Source organism: Dermacentor silvarum, chromosome 7 (assembly GCF_013339745.2).
Source record: "Dermacentor silvarum isolate Dsil-2018 chromosome 7, BIME_Dsil_1.4, whole genome shotgun sequence".
Lineage (NCBI taxonomy): Eukaryota > Metazoa > Arthropoda > Arachnida > Ixodida > Ixodidae > Dermacentor > Dermacentor silvarum.
This window is the reverse complement of record NC_051160.1, coordinates 41,163,471-41,179,861: the sequence shown is the minus strand read 5'-3', so window position 1 is coordinate 41,179,861 and position 16,391 is coordinate 41,163,471.

Genomic DNA, 16,391 nt, shown 5'->3' with positions numbered 1-16,391 from the left:
GTTTAAGGCTTTCGCATTAAAAATGCCCAGTTCCCGCCGACATCGAACCCGCGCACTCTCCATGAGAGTCAGCTACTCTACCAATGCGCCACGCCAGCGCTTGCTAGCTGCCGCGATAACATGCCCTATACACGAGTCCTAGCAGGCGAGGATTCACGTGCTGCGAGGTGCACGCCGCGTGGCGTCGATGCGTGCACACTTTACATTGTATTTGCATATTATTGTACCAGGTGTCACATGATGTAGCAGTTGCACAGGTAGCGGCACAAGGTGCATAGAGAAGCTTTGAAGAAGAAAAAGAACATTAAGGCGATGTATACAAAAGTGCTAGGTCACATTTCGATGGGGTTGAAATGCAGAAAACGACCGTGTTCTTAGATTTAGGTGCACGTTAGAGAACCCCAGCTGGTGCAAATTAATCCGGAGTCCCCAACCACGACGTGCCTCATAATCAGACGGTGGTTTTGGCACGTAAAACCACATAATTTAATTATTTTTAATGCTAGAATGAAAAACATGTATAGGATATCAGATTAAATCAAGCAGGCTAGGTGACTATTTGTCCCCTTCCAATTTCAAGGAGGAAGCCAATAAACCATCATCATCATCAGCAGCAGCAGCCGCGGTAGCGTCGCATGTGACATGTGGGCCCCGTAGTCTCGATACCTGTATTTACTCTTCGGTACACGTTATGGTGCCTCCTCGCAAGGTAAGAACCCCGGCTGAAGAAGCGAATCGTAGAGCTACGCGCGCGGCTGCAACCAGGCAACGTCGGCCTCAGCAGACCGCAGTGCAGAGAGCAGCACAAGCCGCAGCTCGCCATCGACGCCGGGCGGACAATACAGTTCGTTGTCGTGAAAACGAATCCAAAGACACTTCGCAGCGAAGACCCCCTAGTGCGTACTGTAGAAAATGAAGCTCCTTTGGAGCCCCTCTTGCAGCTTACGCTGTGACTGTGCTGCGTGTGCCGCGCAGGACTGTGTCGTTTTATTTCGAGGCGGTTCATTTTCTTATATGAAAATGATTTATTCAGACAATGTTGGGGCATCAAGCTTATTTTGGTTTCTTTTGTCTTTTGTCCCCTTCGTCTGTTACAGACCAACACGTACCCCTCACTAACACGTTACCACAGGATCTACCCGGACACCTACCCTAGTAACATTTGCAAGATCTGTAAGACTCAGGCAGCATCGCTTCCCCACATGCTATGGGAATGTAAAGACCAATATCCGACAAATAATACCGTGACCCTCTCGTCGAGATGGCACGCCGCCCTGCGCAGCTCCCACCTCGAAGACCAACTCTGGGCTACCCAGCAAGCCTGCGAGGTGGCGAAGAGGCGAGACCTCGATGTCCCCACGTGAGAGGCCTAGGCCCAGCCAACTAAACTACTCGTTTAAATAAAAGTTTGTTCCTCCTCCGTGTCTTTTGTCGGGATCGCAATACCTTGCGGTCAGTATTATAGTTTCGAGAATTGTGTAAAAGTGCCTTATTTTATTCATTCATCGTTAAATACGATAAAGTCCAATCACCTACCGACCCCACGTGCCGGCAGCGGGGCATTTGTGATTACCCTTAAGTTTGAGCTTTCCTTACATCATTTTAAAGTTCGGTTTAAATCAATGTGTAACCTTATAAATGCCATGAGGCACTATCTATGTTAAAGGCTTCTTCTTTTCACGTTCAGTGAGCTGCTTTGAAGGCCCCGCCTGGGGAGTAACCAATCCGAAGGCTCAAAACTCCATCTACACCTAATATCGCGAGCAAAATGATGGAGTACCATCTATGAGGTTTGCACGAAGTATTTTTTTTTCTGTAAATATGCAGCGTTGATTATATCGGGCACTTGGCGGCTGTGAATCTTGTCAGCTAGCTATTGTGTATCAAACTATGTGGGCGTAATCATTGCAACATCGCTGTTGGTCGTGATGCCGACGGTATTTTTTTCGTTGTTTTTCACCAACCACCTGATTTCTGGGCACAACCTTTTACTTTGAGTACGAGTACAAGCGATGTTTAAGGTTAATCAGCATCACGTCTTTTTGTGCCTTCGAAGCTGTCTCTACGAGTGTTAGATACAAGAATTGCACACAGACATACCGCCATCATGTCAAGGACATGTGCTTTGCGATGCACCATTACTCGTCCTCGCCTAAGAAGCACCTTATGAGTAATGAGTAGGCAAATTTCATAGTGGATGGTTTAATTACGGATTTTGCAATAAATTACGTATGCAAGCATTCCGGAGCATTATCAAAGTGTTTTATGAGTGATGCAACATTTAGCCCGCTGCCCTGGATTACCTTCAAATGCCACGCATAATAAACTTAAACTAGGGGAACAACAAGCGTAAACTATTATGACAAGATAAATGTTCGAGGACGAAATACAGTCGTTGCGAAAAAAATTATTTAGGAAGTTTTGGAAAACGTTATACTAAATCTTACGCTATGTTTCCCAGTGTCCCGAGTGAACTCCAACATACAAACTTACATTTCGTGGAAATGGTCGTCACAATACTGTAATGTGCAGCGAAGCTTTAGTGTTTCTGACCTAACTGGCAGCGGTGCGAATAATTACTCAACCCTCCCTTTTTTTTCGGTGTTTTCGTGCGACATATATCAGAGGTATGAAGCAGGTCTCCCGCGTGTCGTCGGTAAACTAAACAAGGCATGCTGTTTATATAAGCTGAAAGTAATGATAACATTATGGATAATGTGTAGGCATGGTTCACAGAGTGTGGGCTAATTGTGGCTTATGCAATCACTTCGTAAACAAGAGTTATAACTGTGTTTTAAGAGCGGTGCACAATTTCCCCCATTGCCCTGACGGAAATACAAATGCCGACAAGATCAAATATAGAAACGAATAATTTTGGAAAACCATTGTCTGAATTTAAATTTGTGTGCATCAAATAAAATTTTCGAAAAATTACAGAAGTGTGTAAAAGCGTCATATGGCCATTTAAGTTGTGACTGCAAATTTCTTGCCAAATTCTACGTTACACCAAAGTTACACTTCATGGAAACCGGGGCATCTTGCGAATAATCAATGACGAACCTTTAACTTTCAGGCTTAATCGAGAGTGTTGTTAATAATTACTGAATCCTCGTTTATACTAATATTTATGCATTATAGATATTATACATTCAATATTGCACATGACTACGAAGCACGTCGTCATGTGCGGCAGAGCAAGTGACCATTGCCGTGGCCCTCCTGGACGACAAACATGCCAACATCGTCAGCGACTCCAGGGCAGGCATCCGCGCCTTCAGCGTTGGCGCCGTGTGTAAGGAAGCCTGTCGCATCCTCGACGGCAAAAGCATCGGCACCCACACTCCCACGTGGTTCCCCGCTCACATGAGATCCATCATGGGAGGCCCCACAAACCTCAACGAGCTGTCCCACTCCAAGGCGCGAGGTCTCGCTTTCCGCGACCATGGAGAACTTCCGCGCCGGCCCGCAGTCGTGAAGAACAGAGATCAACCGACCATATTTAACGAAATTACGCAGCACTTTTATCTCGGCAGGAGAGACTTTCCCCTTCCTCACAAGAAGTTAAATAGAGCGCAGACGTTGACCCTCAGATTATTGCAAACAGGCTCCTATCCCAGCCCGCCTTTATTACACAAGCTGTATCCCGACACTTATGCCAGTAGTTCTTGCAGGCACTGCGATGACTTCGCTAGCCTAGACCATATGCTCTGGCGTTGCCCCTCGTTGCGAGGAATGGAACAAATCAATGAGGACATGTGGCTCTCTGCTATCAAGAGCCCCGATGCCGGGGTGCCACTATGGGCGGTCCAGAGGGCCTACGGTGCGGCGGTCGGGCATGGCCTGACTGTCCTAACGTGGGAGCGGCCCACTGCGAGCTGCCTCGCGTACCTCCGAACTTTCATTAAAGTTTTGCATCCATCCATTCATCCATCTGCAACTGCAATATTTTCAATTTCGTAACAAGTAAATATGATCAACCCGTAGAATAATAAATGACAGGACACATAGTCATTCATTCCTTGCGATAATTTCTGCTATAACAAAAGCATTTCATAATATATTTTCCTGTTGCGCACTATGGAAACCGGCTTCCAGAAACAAGGTGGGAGTGTGCAATTTTTTTTTTGTCTCTTGAAGAGCATGTGCTTTGCTAGACGGTACAGATGATCTGCGGTTTTGTCCTGCGTTTGTTTCTCGTTTAAGCAACTGTTCGTTGCTCTGACGAAAAAATAATTATTCTCTTCCAACTGCAATCGCTGCATACTGAATACCTGCATTGCCAAATTGGTCTGCAGTTTTGTCGAATAAATCAAAGCATATAACATAATCAGTTCATGCTACAATTCATTAGGCTACGTATTGGTGTTTCTATTATATTCCATATTTTCCTGAAGCCCAAGACTTGAACCACAAGGAAGGTAATTAACACTGTTTTTCCATTTGTGTTTCAAGTTTATTAGTTATGGAACACCAACTAGACTGCTATCAAGTGTTGCTCACACTTCCAAGTTAGTATTGTAAACTTCCTTACTTAATACATTACATAGATCTGTAAGCTGCAGTAAATAAATAAGGAACACATCATTTGGTCGCCACGCGCCCCTGTGAGCGACTTCTTCAGCGCACGTACTTCGAGCTGTTGCGTAACCCGTCAACCGGTGTGACCCGGAATTCTCCTATATATGGGACCGCTTCCCTGAAACAATCGCTGCGTTTATGCAAAGTACTTTCGCATTGCGAGCATTCCCGGCCAAACGCGCTACCTCTCAAACGCTTCGCTGCCTATTGACTTTCTCGGTCCCGATAATTTGGCAACTCAGGGAAGGACCGCTAATGACAGTGCGCGAACTCCGTCCAGCTTCACTCAGGGCGCAATCGCGCACATCCGTAAGGTACGGTTCCAATTAGCGAAGCTGGACTTGCTGCCCATACCCAAGGATTCCGGTTCGTTACGACCACGTTCACAAATGGTTGCATGCAGGCATCCCTCTAATTTTTCGTCCGTTGTTTGTTTGCTTGCTTGCTTGACTGATTGATTGATTGATTGATTGATTGATTGATTGATTGATTGATTGATTGATTGATTGATTGAGTGAGTGAGTGAGTGAGTGAGTGAGTGAGTGAGTGAGTGAGTGAGTGAGTGAGTGAGTGAGTGAGTGAGTGAGTTGTCGATCGATCGTGATATCAACCGTTTGTATATCCTCCTAAGACCCCTTGTACAATACATTGCACATTGCCTCCAACTTTTTTGCGAAATTCACTCGGAAGTGAATACGCAAAATATTCGTTGTAGGTAGGAAGTACGGTGCATATGTAACTGTAGAGAAGTGGTTTACTCATATTCTTGTCATCCGCTTTCGAGAAATTTGACACTAAATTCATATATACCCCTGTGTCTTCCTAGACGGCCGAAAGAAGCAACCTTGGTGTGTGTTTCGAAATCACTGAGACTGCGTGAAAATACCGGTCGAGGCATTAACATGGCTATGTTATACACGTAGTTCCATCGTCATCTCTGCGTTTAGCGAATGAAATGCAGTTGTTACCATATAGCACATATATGAGAAGATAATTCTTTTCACGCACATGGAGACGCAGCTTTCGGCATCTAACCGTGGTGTCTAAGCTTTAAAAACTGTTTTTCACGTTAATAACATGACAGTAGAAAATGAAAACCAGCTTGAGGAGCGGTTATGTCCCATAGCTGTATTCCGGTCTCAGGAGGATATTGCCACGCATAAATTATTGTGCCTTTTGCCGGTGACTGTATTAAAGCAAAGATTGTTTTGCCCAAGTCCAGCAATCTGGGACATCGACTACTGCGGCGAAGCCGACCCTAGGGCGATGCGGTTGGCGTGACTCTATGGGAAGCATTTTTTAAAAATCGATTACTGAGCAATGGCTTGTTTTTCGCGATTTGCACTTTAGGCACTAAATCCCGACAACGTTCTCACGGTATATGTCGAGTGTAGCCTAATTGCACTGGCTGGATTTTTTTCCTGGGGCACTTTTGTAGACCCATTGAAAATGCATGGGGTGATTTTTAAAATGTAGTTTGCAGCACAGTAAAAACTCATCCGCTAATTGCACTCTAGTGGCACATACTTTAGGTCTCTCTATATATGTAGGTCCAGTTTGGTTTTATTCCGCTGGCTGAATTTTTTTCCTGGGGCGCTTTTGTTTGGCTACTATGCGGCAAAGCATCTCTACAGGGGCAAAAGATTCGTCCGCCGTGGAATTGATGGGAAAGAGCTTGCGGACCATGTCAAAAATGGACACGAATGTGCAGCTGTGATGAATATTTGCTCCATGACGTATAAGGAAACATGGTGGTATTAGATTCTGCAAGAAGGAGCGGGCCAAATGGCTTTATGGAGTGCCATCCAAGCGCGAAGCCTGGTTGCGCGCCCCCCTTTTTCTCAAGTTTCGGTGCATGGTAAAATGTTTCATTTGGTATTTAGAAAGATAAGGTGCTTAGACAGATTTAGTATTAGGCAAATTTTTGAGACAAAAGGACATCGCCAAATAGAGCAGTTGCTACGTGTGTTTACGTGTTACTTGTCAGGTGTTTACTTAATTTGTTATGTGTGTTACGTGTGTTTAGTGCAATGTGCCGACAATGCGAAGGTTTGAATATTATCAGTGTAAAAACAAATTGAAAGGAAAAACTCATGATCTATAGTGCGCGTGACGGAACGAAATAAAGAGGAAAAGATAGTCCCCGTGTTACAGCGAAAATCAGCAGCTTCGTCTCGTTTAATAAACCATCCCGTTTTAGTTTTAAATGCATAAGCATTTCTATGCCTACCAAATGAGAAATTTGTCCGTCCGTCACGTAAGACGAATGCAATGGCTCATAACCACGTAAGGCAGAGGCTACAAGCGCTCAGCAAAGTGAAGCGAACAGCGCATACATTCATTCAGATCACCCATACAATACACAGAACAGCACACGTTTCAATAAAGAACAAGTGCAAAACAAGCGTCCGAACCATGAATAAACATTGCATGCTCCCTCAGCAATTGTAGTGGTGGTTTTGTAACAGCTTAGCTGGACATCCAGGTTGATAAGGTTCGTAATAATAGTTCGTAAGGGTCGGATCGTGTTCGATAAGGTTGATAACGACCGATGAGGGTTTATAAGGGTTTATGCTGGTCAAATCAAGTTTCATAACATTGATGATGACACCGGGCAGCGTGGGGATTAGCAAGCGGCACAATGCTTGTGCATACTTAGGCAACTCCCAGAGGAGGTTCTACGTGATTTCTTTTTTCAGTTCGGAAGTATAACTAAAATCATGCGTGCCTGTTCAGTGTACACAAATCTCGCACGTTATACGCGAAGGTAAGGTTGTGAAGGTTTGAGAAAGTGGAGCCGCAACCGCTGAACTACACCGGGTCAATTGTTGTCGGGCCTGCTGTGAGCAACACGATTGCTTAGCTGCGCAAATAGGTAATCGCTTCAGAATACTTCTCGGAGTATTTCCTCTCGTAAGGTGACTCTTACAATGTTCTCGTAGCGCAACAAAACACTGGTCTGACGGTCGTTCGGAACTGGCTAACCTGATTCCGGGCTTTTAAATGCAGTCGCACCAAATCGCTTGGAAATACGAAGAAAACATACAATGCGTTTGTTTATCCACAAACTCAGTCGTACTGTGGAAAAACAAGCTTCTAGTTTATGGCAGCGGTATTTCCCGTACACAACTTTTTTTTATTATTATGAAAGCAGTTATGTGTACACTCCAGGCACATCTACGCCGACGTCATCCGCGTCGCCTTCGCTGTCGCCGCGATGTTCTGTGTGAAGTCCGACTGCGATAACATCGCGGCCGGATGCCGTATGTTGCCGGTGCGAGTGGAAGCGTGCCAGATTCATCTTAGAAGCCTGGTGGCTCAATCTCGAAGGTTATGAAAAACGGCGCACAACAATGCCTCAAGCAAGCACGTCTCGCTGTGTATTGTGTGTATTACACGGACAAACAGGTGCACGCAGAACATCAACTCACCACTCTCGCGTTGCACTAAATGCTGAAGAAATTAAACATTCACTGTTAATATCACCGCGTACTATCGTCAGTCAAAGCAAACAGCAGAGAAAGCTTCGCTTACTCTGCTTACCACGCTGAGTCGGATCCACATAATGTTATTGCGATTGCAAATATATGGACACTCCAGGCACATTTCCGCCGTCGTCGTCGACGTGATGTTTCGTATAACGTCCAAGTGCGATAACATCGTGGCTGCGCGCCGTATGGTATGGGTAAAGTGAAAGGGTGAGAGGGTGAGCAAAGAATGGTTGCTCAGTCTCGCGTGCGCAAGGGAGGAAGGCGGGGAAAAAGCGCTCCGTCTTCCATCGCGCACAAGGCCGCAGGGAAAGCGGGGGATTTTTTACTCCCGTGGCGGCTACGTATGGCGCGGCTGAGCGCGGCCGCGCGGCCCCGATCTAGAATGCGATCTGCGCTGGGTACAAAGTCTAGGCGGGCCGATGGCTGGGACCCTGTAACGTAAAACTATTCCAATCTGTTTTCATTCTAATCACCTGATGTCCAATTTACGTAACCGCCAACGCAAGCATCGGGCGGTGACTCGCAGCGTTGTTTGAGAAGGCTATTGAAACGCTCTCCTATTTTATAGGAGGTCACTGCATGTTGTTTGCTTTCAAAAGGAATAGCATTGCCTAACTTAACATATATTTCTTACCTGATTGGCTGACCAAGGGCGATGAGCACGCAGAAGTGGAGGGGGGTAACGTGGGGCCGGGCTAGCGCAGTGAAAGTAGATAACCTGATGAGCTGTGTGTTGCCGGCGTCTGCGTTTGCCCTGCTTCTTCTTACTTAGCTTTAGGTGTCTGCTATAAAATCACGTCGGCGTGCAACGGCAACGTAACAATGCAGCTAAAACGAATCTTCAGTGAAGAAAATTTGACATAGCGATGTCGTTTTCGTGCTGAAAGGACTCGACAACCATATAATGTCACGCAAAATTTTTAATATAGGCAAATAAGTCCATTCTCTACGGCAGCTCCGACTAGCCAGTGCCAGAGCGATCGGCGGGTACCCACCTTCTATTGATGTCGGAACGGGGCAGTGTCCGGCTATTAAAAAGAAAATTAAGTTTTGATCGGCGTAATAATGCATCTTTAATGCGTACAAGCCACCTTGACGCAGTGATTTTTCACGGTTTTTGGACGTCAGGTGACAGACAGGCGAAGTGGACGCAGCCCGAAAGCTTTTGACCAATTGCGGATGGCTGATGGTAAAAAGGCATAGAATCGAAAAATAATATTTTTCTGTTGTTCGGTCTCAGATTCATAATTAGTGTGCACACGTCATATAAGAGTGAGTAACTCTAGCGGTTTTTTAACAGCGGAGCTGTTTAAGCCGAGCGTTAGTCCGTAACCTGCGGACAGAAATTGTGGGCCGATCCTGGCGGTAGTGCAGAAAGGGTCCAAGCGCAATGACACATACCTCTGTGAACTGGCGAAGCTGAGCCTGGTTAAGTCAAGCTAAGCATGGTTGGGACTACTTAAGCTTAGTCTCTCATCGATAGACAATCGATAGTCAACCAGCAGCTAATCGATAATCGATAAATGATCAATAAATTCCGGAAAATGCTGGGAATGACTTGGTAGTGCTTAGCCTAGTCCAAAAGCCATGCCAAGCTAGGCGCCCATCAGCTACGCTTTCTCTGTAGCATTGAGCCTCCCGTGCAAGCTACGCTAATATTTTTCCTTTACGTTGCGTGAAAGACAAGTGAAGTTGGGCAATCATGGAGGCCTGATTGCAAAAATAGAATAGAAGCAGTTTGGAATAGCTTTTCGTTAAAGTGCCCCTGATGCCTTCGTGTGCGGTGTATTCTCGGCGCAATTAGTTAGCGTTGAAGCTAGAAGTAGCACGATGGACAATTCGCTGGCTGTTGCTGCCACTCTCCCCCACGCCAGCGTTTTGACAGCGAGTGTCCGCGCTTATCGAGAGAGATGTGCTCGTTTGTGATTGTGCGCGCGTGACAACGTGCAGGTTAATTTAGTTAGTAAGCGAATGTTTACAGCCGTTTATGAAGCTGATAAAACGACTAACTTTAGTTTGCACAGCTGTCTAATAAATTTCTGTCGCAATCAGTGATTCGCCTGTCGGGTGAAATTGACCTTATTGTTAATATTATTGTAGTTAATATTATTATTACTTATTACGCTCAAGCCAGGCGCAATACACATACAAGTTTCGAATACAGGCGCAGTTCTGTCTTCTTGCGACTGAGTGCCGATAATTTTTTTCGAGCAAATGGGGCACAGCGTGTCGTTTACAAAAAGCGGCCTGGTGTCTGCCACTGCGGATACGGTGGCATAGACATGTTGTAAATGCGGTTTTCTATTGGATGGGGCATATGAGCACGCAGAAAGAGAATTTCGGGTGGTGGGTCGATTCCTTGTTGGAAAAATGGATATATTCTCTCGCGCAAGCCGTTGCTTTAAAAGTGAATCCAAAGTACAAGTGCCCAAAAATGGTGGTATTAGGTAGTGTGCGCTCTTTCCCGTCTCTTGTTGTTTTCTTCCTGTTTGTTTTGGGCAGCGTCTCAATACATTAACATAAGGTCACTGTCTCGTTCGACGGAAACACCTAAACATTTTTGCAGTAGGTAGAGTCATCTGCGTTCGGCGTTCTTGGAAGTAGTCCCCTTCCGAGGTGATCAAAAAGCACAGTGCTACTTCATCTTTCTTTTCCTTTTATTAAACGTAAGACATTTAACGGTAGTGCGCGAAGGCGAGTATTACAAGCTTTTGCGCTGTAGTCGTTTTTTATTGAAAGTTGCACACGTGGCTCCACTCTCGTGGGGCCGAGACGTGGACTGTCAGAGTATGGTCATTTATCGGACAATGCCAGGGCTACTACTTTTGTTTTCTCGCCAAAAAACCGTCCCACCCCCTAGTCGGTCAAGTAACAGTTGCAACCTTACCACAGACAAGACAAATTGGCTTTGTGCTTTTGAAAGCGGATAGTGACAGTCTATCAACTCCCTGTCTTTGGATCTTAGCACTAGCTTTTTTTCAAGCCCATGCTGCCCTAGAAAAAAGTCGGCAGAATTTTTTTTTTCTGGTTACAATAAGCATTCTCAATAGGAAGTTAACATTTTCGACAGTATTCGTCTTCTCCTGCAGTGCGACGTGTGTGGCGGCGTTGTGTAGAGATTCGGGGGAAAAAACGGTCAAATACGATATTGAGCAGCTGATTGCTGCACTCTCGTTAAATGCTAAACGCTTTTTGGGTTGCATGACACCATTTACACACCCTTACGTTGTCATTTTCTTGGCACATGAAAAATTTGTGCTCTTCAAATGAATGTTCTATGGTGTAAGTGCTGCATTGTTTTGCTTATTTTATTTAATGTACTAAGCTTGAAAATGCCGCTAGTCAGACATAATAGAGCACAGAGAAAAGGCCCAACTGCACGCGGCATGGTCTTATCCTTACAATAAATTCGCTAACGAGACAGATCATGAATCCAACTACATAATGATATCTCGCACCAAAGGAATTTGGGAAAAACCACTAGGACACACTAAGTTCGACAATCTTATTGTTAACAGGTGATTCAAGGGTGACGCAAGGCGACAACTGTTGCATATGAAGGCGTACATACGACTAGACCATCAATAGAATAACATGACGTTAGTGAACCAAGAACCAATATGCAGGCCATGCGGTAAAACTTTATTATAGCAACACATTTTCAGCATTGTTCGTACAACTCAACGCTTGAAGCCTGTGTATATTTGCGGCGGTACGTATATGTTTTATTTCTGCATGGCCCATTTTGGTTATTAGGCTGCGTAACACCGTGACTAAATTTCGCCTCATCGCACGCACATTTAAGCCTTCTTGAAAACAGAACCAGGACGATTCAGTCACTGGAACAACCTTTCATTTATTTATCACACAGTCCCATATTCGCTCGAGGAGGATTATAGCGGGGAGCATGTATACACGCATTAAAACTTTTTTTCAAGGTAAGATTATAAGAAGTGATACCCAAACCAAACAAGATCTAAAACAAAGTAACAAAGCACCAGGGGCCGAATTCACAAAGCTTTTCGATCGTAAGTGCCGCACCACGATTGGCTGACACCTGCTTCTGCGAACAGTTTTAGCATGAGAACGTTTTTGTGACTCCGGCCCCAGTATGTAGCATACAGTAGTTACCATGAGCCTAAAAGAAAAAGATTTTGAAATTAAAGGCGTGTAAAATTGTTATACATTACCAGGAATTTGGTGATGATGATGATGATTTATTGGCATACCCTTTGAAACGGGGCGGCGACAAATAGTCACCTAGCCTGCTTGATTTAATCAGCTATACTATACATGTTCTTTATCGAGCATTTTGTATATACACCTCTCATTATTTTTCTTTTTCAAAAATTTACCTTGTACCGCTGCCTATGATTTTACGAGATCAGGTCGTATCCATCTTTTCCCTGCTTTTTTTCCACCAGTACTCTAATCGTCTCTTGCTGATCTCTACGGCTGATCTGTTTATGTTTCCTTCCACTTTAAACCCAAGCGCTTCTGGGAGTTGCACGTTACCTACGGTTCTCGCTGGCTGGATCCCGTCGCATTCCATTAGAACAGCGCCTCTAGCGGCCGCCTCAGAAAACATACGCGTTTTCTACGGGAGAGCGTCGTTTTTTTTCCAAATAACTAATCATAGAAGCCATGTTTTAAAATATTCCCATGGAAATAGGCTCTTGGCGCTTAGCCCGAAATAACATGCAAGTGGTACCATTACATACGGCAGAAAACTCGTTCCAAATTGCGGGCGAAGTTTCAATTATGGGAGTCTATTGAAAAGCGAAAATTTTGGAGGCTTTTTTGGCCAGTAAAAAGCAATTTGCGATGAACCTATTGGATTGACTGACGTATTCCTGGGGATTTATCAACTTCAATGATTTATCAACTTCAATGAATCAGCTTTCAGCTAGTTGCAGCAGCAGCTCTTGAAATGGCAAAGAAGTCGTTCCAAAATCGCAGTTTTCATAACAAGGTCGCGGAATTTATTGTGGTACATATATAAACCTAGTTTTCGCCAACAGCAGCGCTTCGAAGCGGTAGCCGAGCGTGTTGAGCGACCACAGATCAAGATCACTGATAACCAGGATCGTGAGTTCGCAGGTTCGAAGCCAGCTGTGCCGCGCTTCTTCTTATCACTTTGTCGCTGCTTAGTTTGGCAGTTTTTCACCCGATGGCATATTCCGAAATGCAGGACATAAGCCTTGGGCGCGATCTTGTACGTGTTCCAAAATGTAACGGAGGCGTTCCGTTCCATCGAGCCGCACACGATTGGTCAATTTCAACCGCGACGTTGAAGTTGACCAATCGTGTGCGGCTCGATGGAACGGAACGCCTCCGTTCCATTTTGGAACGCGTACAAGATCGCGCCCTTGGTTACGGTTCTTGTTTAGTTTCTTTCTACTTTACCAAAGTCTTCCTAAAAAAATAGCTGGCTGGTTTCGAGAACATGCGAACGTGTTTCCAAACATCTTTTGCACTTTAGGTATATTGTACTTTGGAAAATAAACGCAGGTAACGTGTTTTGAAAGTACATTTCTTTCCTAAGGTGAATATTTATGAAGTCATTACTAAGAAATATTTTGCCTTTTCAGCTACGTCTTGGGAAAGGCGTGTTTTGTGCAACTCTTGTGCGGCTTGGAACGTGCCACAAAAATAAATAGCGTCCAGTGTGTGCAATTAAAAGACACAGAAGTAGAAAAGTTGGCGGCAGCCCCAGACGTAGTATTTTTACAAAGGAATACAGTTGAAGCTATTTGACTGAGTGTATTTGCATTATATCAAAGCAGAATTTTTGCGTATGCCTGACCTTCAGTGCAAATGAAGGATATCCGAATTAATGCACAAGCTTGTTTGCTTAGTACAAACCAGTACCTCGAAACATAAACATTCTACCCTCAATATGCAGCGCACGTGTCCTATCATTTGAACCATTCCCATATACCTTCACAAAATTCCAGAAATACTAAAAGTCTTCATATCCTTTTACCCTTTTACCACAACTTACGCAGAGGAGTATTGGAAATTATGCGAAAAGACTCTGGGACGTGTTAATGTAGCCTGTCGTGTAAAAATAGAGAACGACTCCAATCACAGACCATACCCTTTTTGAATTATGCCCACAAAGTTGTGCAAGAAGACACTGTTTTCGGCTACAATTACCGAAGTTGCCATATAGCATTCTGCTGTTCTGTTCTTGACTAACTCTATTGCTGAATCAGGTCACAGCACCATGATATGATTACTGGTGCAATTCTTTAGTAATTATGTTCGAATATTCTCCTACCCTAAATTTAACATGTTTGAATAATTGAAGAAACACGAGAAAGGACCGTGACGGTTTGCAGAAATGTTCCGTTATTATAATCGTTTATGACTCATATCGGTACGGTCGTTTTGTCATGATCACGCCAGCGTGCACTGAGCATCATTTATCATTTTGTCTACTGCCTATAAATAAAATACAAAAGTGTCGTTCCTTGTGTGTGAGTAGCACAATGGCAGCTGAACCTTTCACATGGTCCTACTAAGCCAAACCTTTACTTTTCTGCCATGGTGCCACAGGACATGTCAATTTCACACTTGATTTTCGCCCTTTCAGTTTCCTAGAAAGCATAGGGAGGTACACAAGACGAACAGGCGAAATTTTGAAGTAGTCCTGAGATTTGAGTAAAATTTCATAGGCAATGTTATTATCCTTTATTTGTTTACAAATTTATTACACCTCATTGGTGATAATAATGACGCACTACATAGTAGTTCAGTTCTTATACTTAATTCAACATGTCTGAGATGGCTGTCCTGAAAATTAACCAGGTGTAAGCATTGTATGACGTTGGCTGGAAGGTCATTCATTAAAAATGTGTGCAGAATAAAGAAAATACAGGTGTTCAATGGCACAGTCACCGTCAAAAGTTTACGCGGCCGAGATTCTGCGAATACGTTCATTTTCAACGCAGCTACGCCCACAGCCAGTAAAAGTATGCAAAACGTTTGTTTACTCTAGACCAGGATACGCTGTAAATCCGAATGCCACGATGCGTGCCTCAGGCGTAGAAATATAATATTTTTTCAGCTTCAGGCGTGCGAAAGCTTTGGACGCTGACTATACGTTCTGAAGGCCAGGCTGCTTTTTAGCTTATACGTGATGACAAGCGCCGAGCTCTTGATAATGGAATATTATATCGTAGAATTGTAGAACTTGTGCAAGGTCAGGTGACTTCACGACGCAAACCTAGCGATAGAAGCTCAGTATGCTTTTTGTTTATTAACACTGATGATAAATGAATAATCAGAGTAAATTAATGTTACTGCCGTTTCTGGACAGACTCGAGTGTAACGCATACGTTCTATATCACTGAAGGTTCCATGCTAATTGCATACAGGGCATTCATATTCGAATTTTGGCCTGTCTTACGCCTACCGAATCTTTAGCAATGAGAAGAGGTAAGCAATTGCTTCTTGGGATGTAGCCGAGGCCATGGTAGATGTGATTAGTAATGCGGTATATGTGAGTAGGCTGACTGGAATTATTACATGAAGCACGCCAACGTACCTATAGGTTAAGTCACGGTGGAAATTACAGAGCCCTTTATTGTATATATTGTTACGATGGGGTGCGTTTATTTTACAGATGAATTGATGATAAGGGGCCGCGCCGACACCGAGCCGCTACCAAGACAAGCGCACTTCGTTCTCCTCTTCCTCCGTCCTTGCCGTAGCTTTTGCGTAACACTCCTCCCTTCACAGACGAAGCCCGCTGGGCGAGTAACTGTTACGTCCACTCGGAGTCACGTGGATGACAGCGTTTCAGGCGAGCGACATGAACAAGCTGTGTCTTCTTAGACCGGTAGCCATTGGACACGAGCCGAGCAATCGAGTAGGTTACATCACTTAGGCGATCGGTGATGACGAAAGGCCCGGTGTAACGAGCCAGAAACTTCTGGCACAGGCCGCGCTTGCGAAGTGGTGTCCAAAGCCATACAATGTCCCCTTTGTCGTATGACACATTCTTATGTCTTGAATCGTAGCGGATCTTGGAGCGGTCCTGGGATGCCAACGTACGGAGTTGAGCTATGCGGCGTGCTTCCTCAGCGCGGCAGAGAGTCTGGGCAATAGAAGAGTCCCCATGAGGAGTAAAAGGTAGAATGGTGTCAAGGAAGGTGCGGGGTGGTCTAACATAAAGAAGATAGAAAGGGCTGTAGCCTGTAGTTTCATGCTTTGCGGTGTTGTAGGCGTATGTGATAAAAGGCAAGATGTCATCCCAATTTTTGTGCCTGGAATCCACGTACATCGAAAGCATGTTGGTCAAAGTTCTGTTAGTGC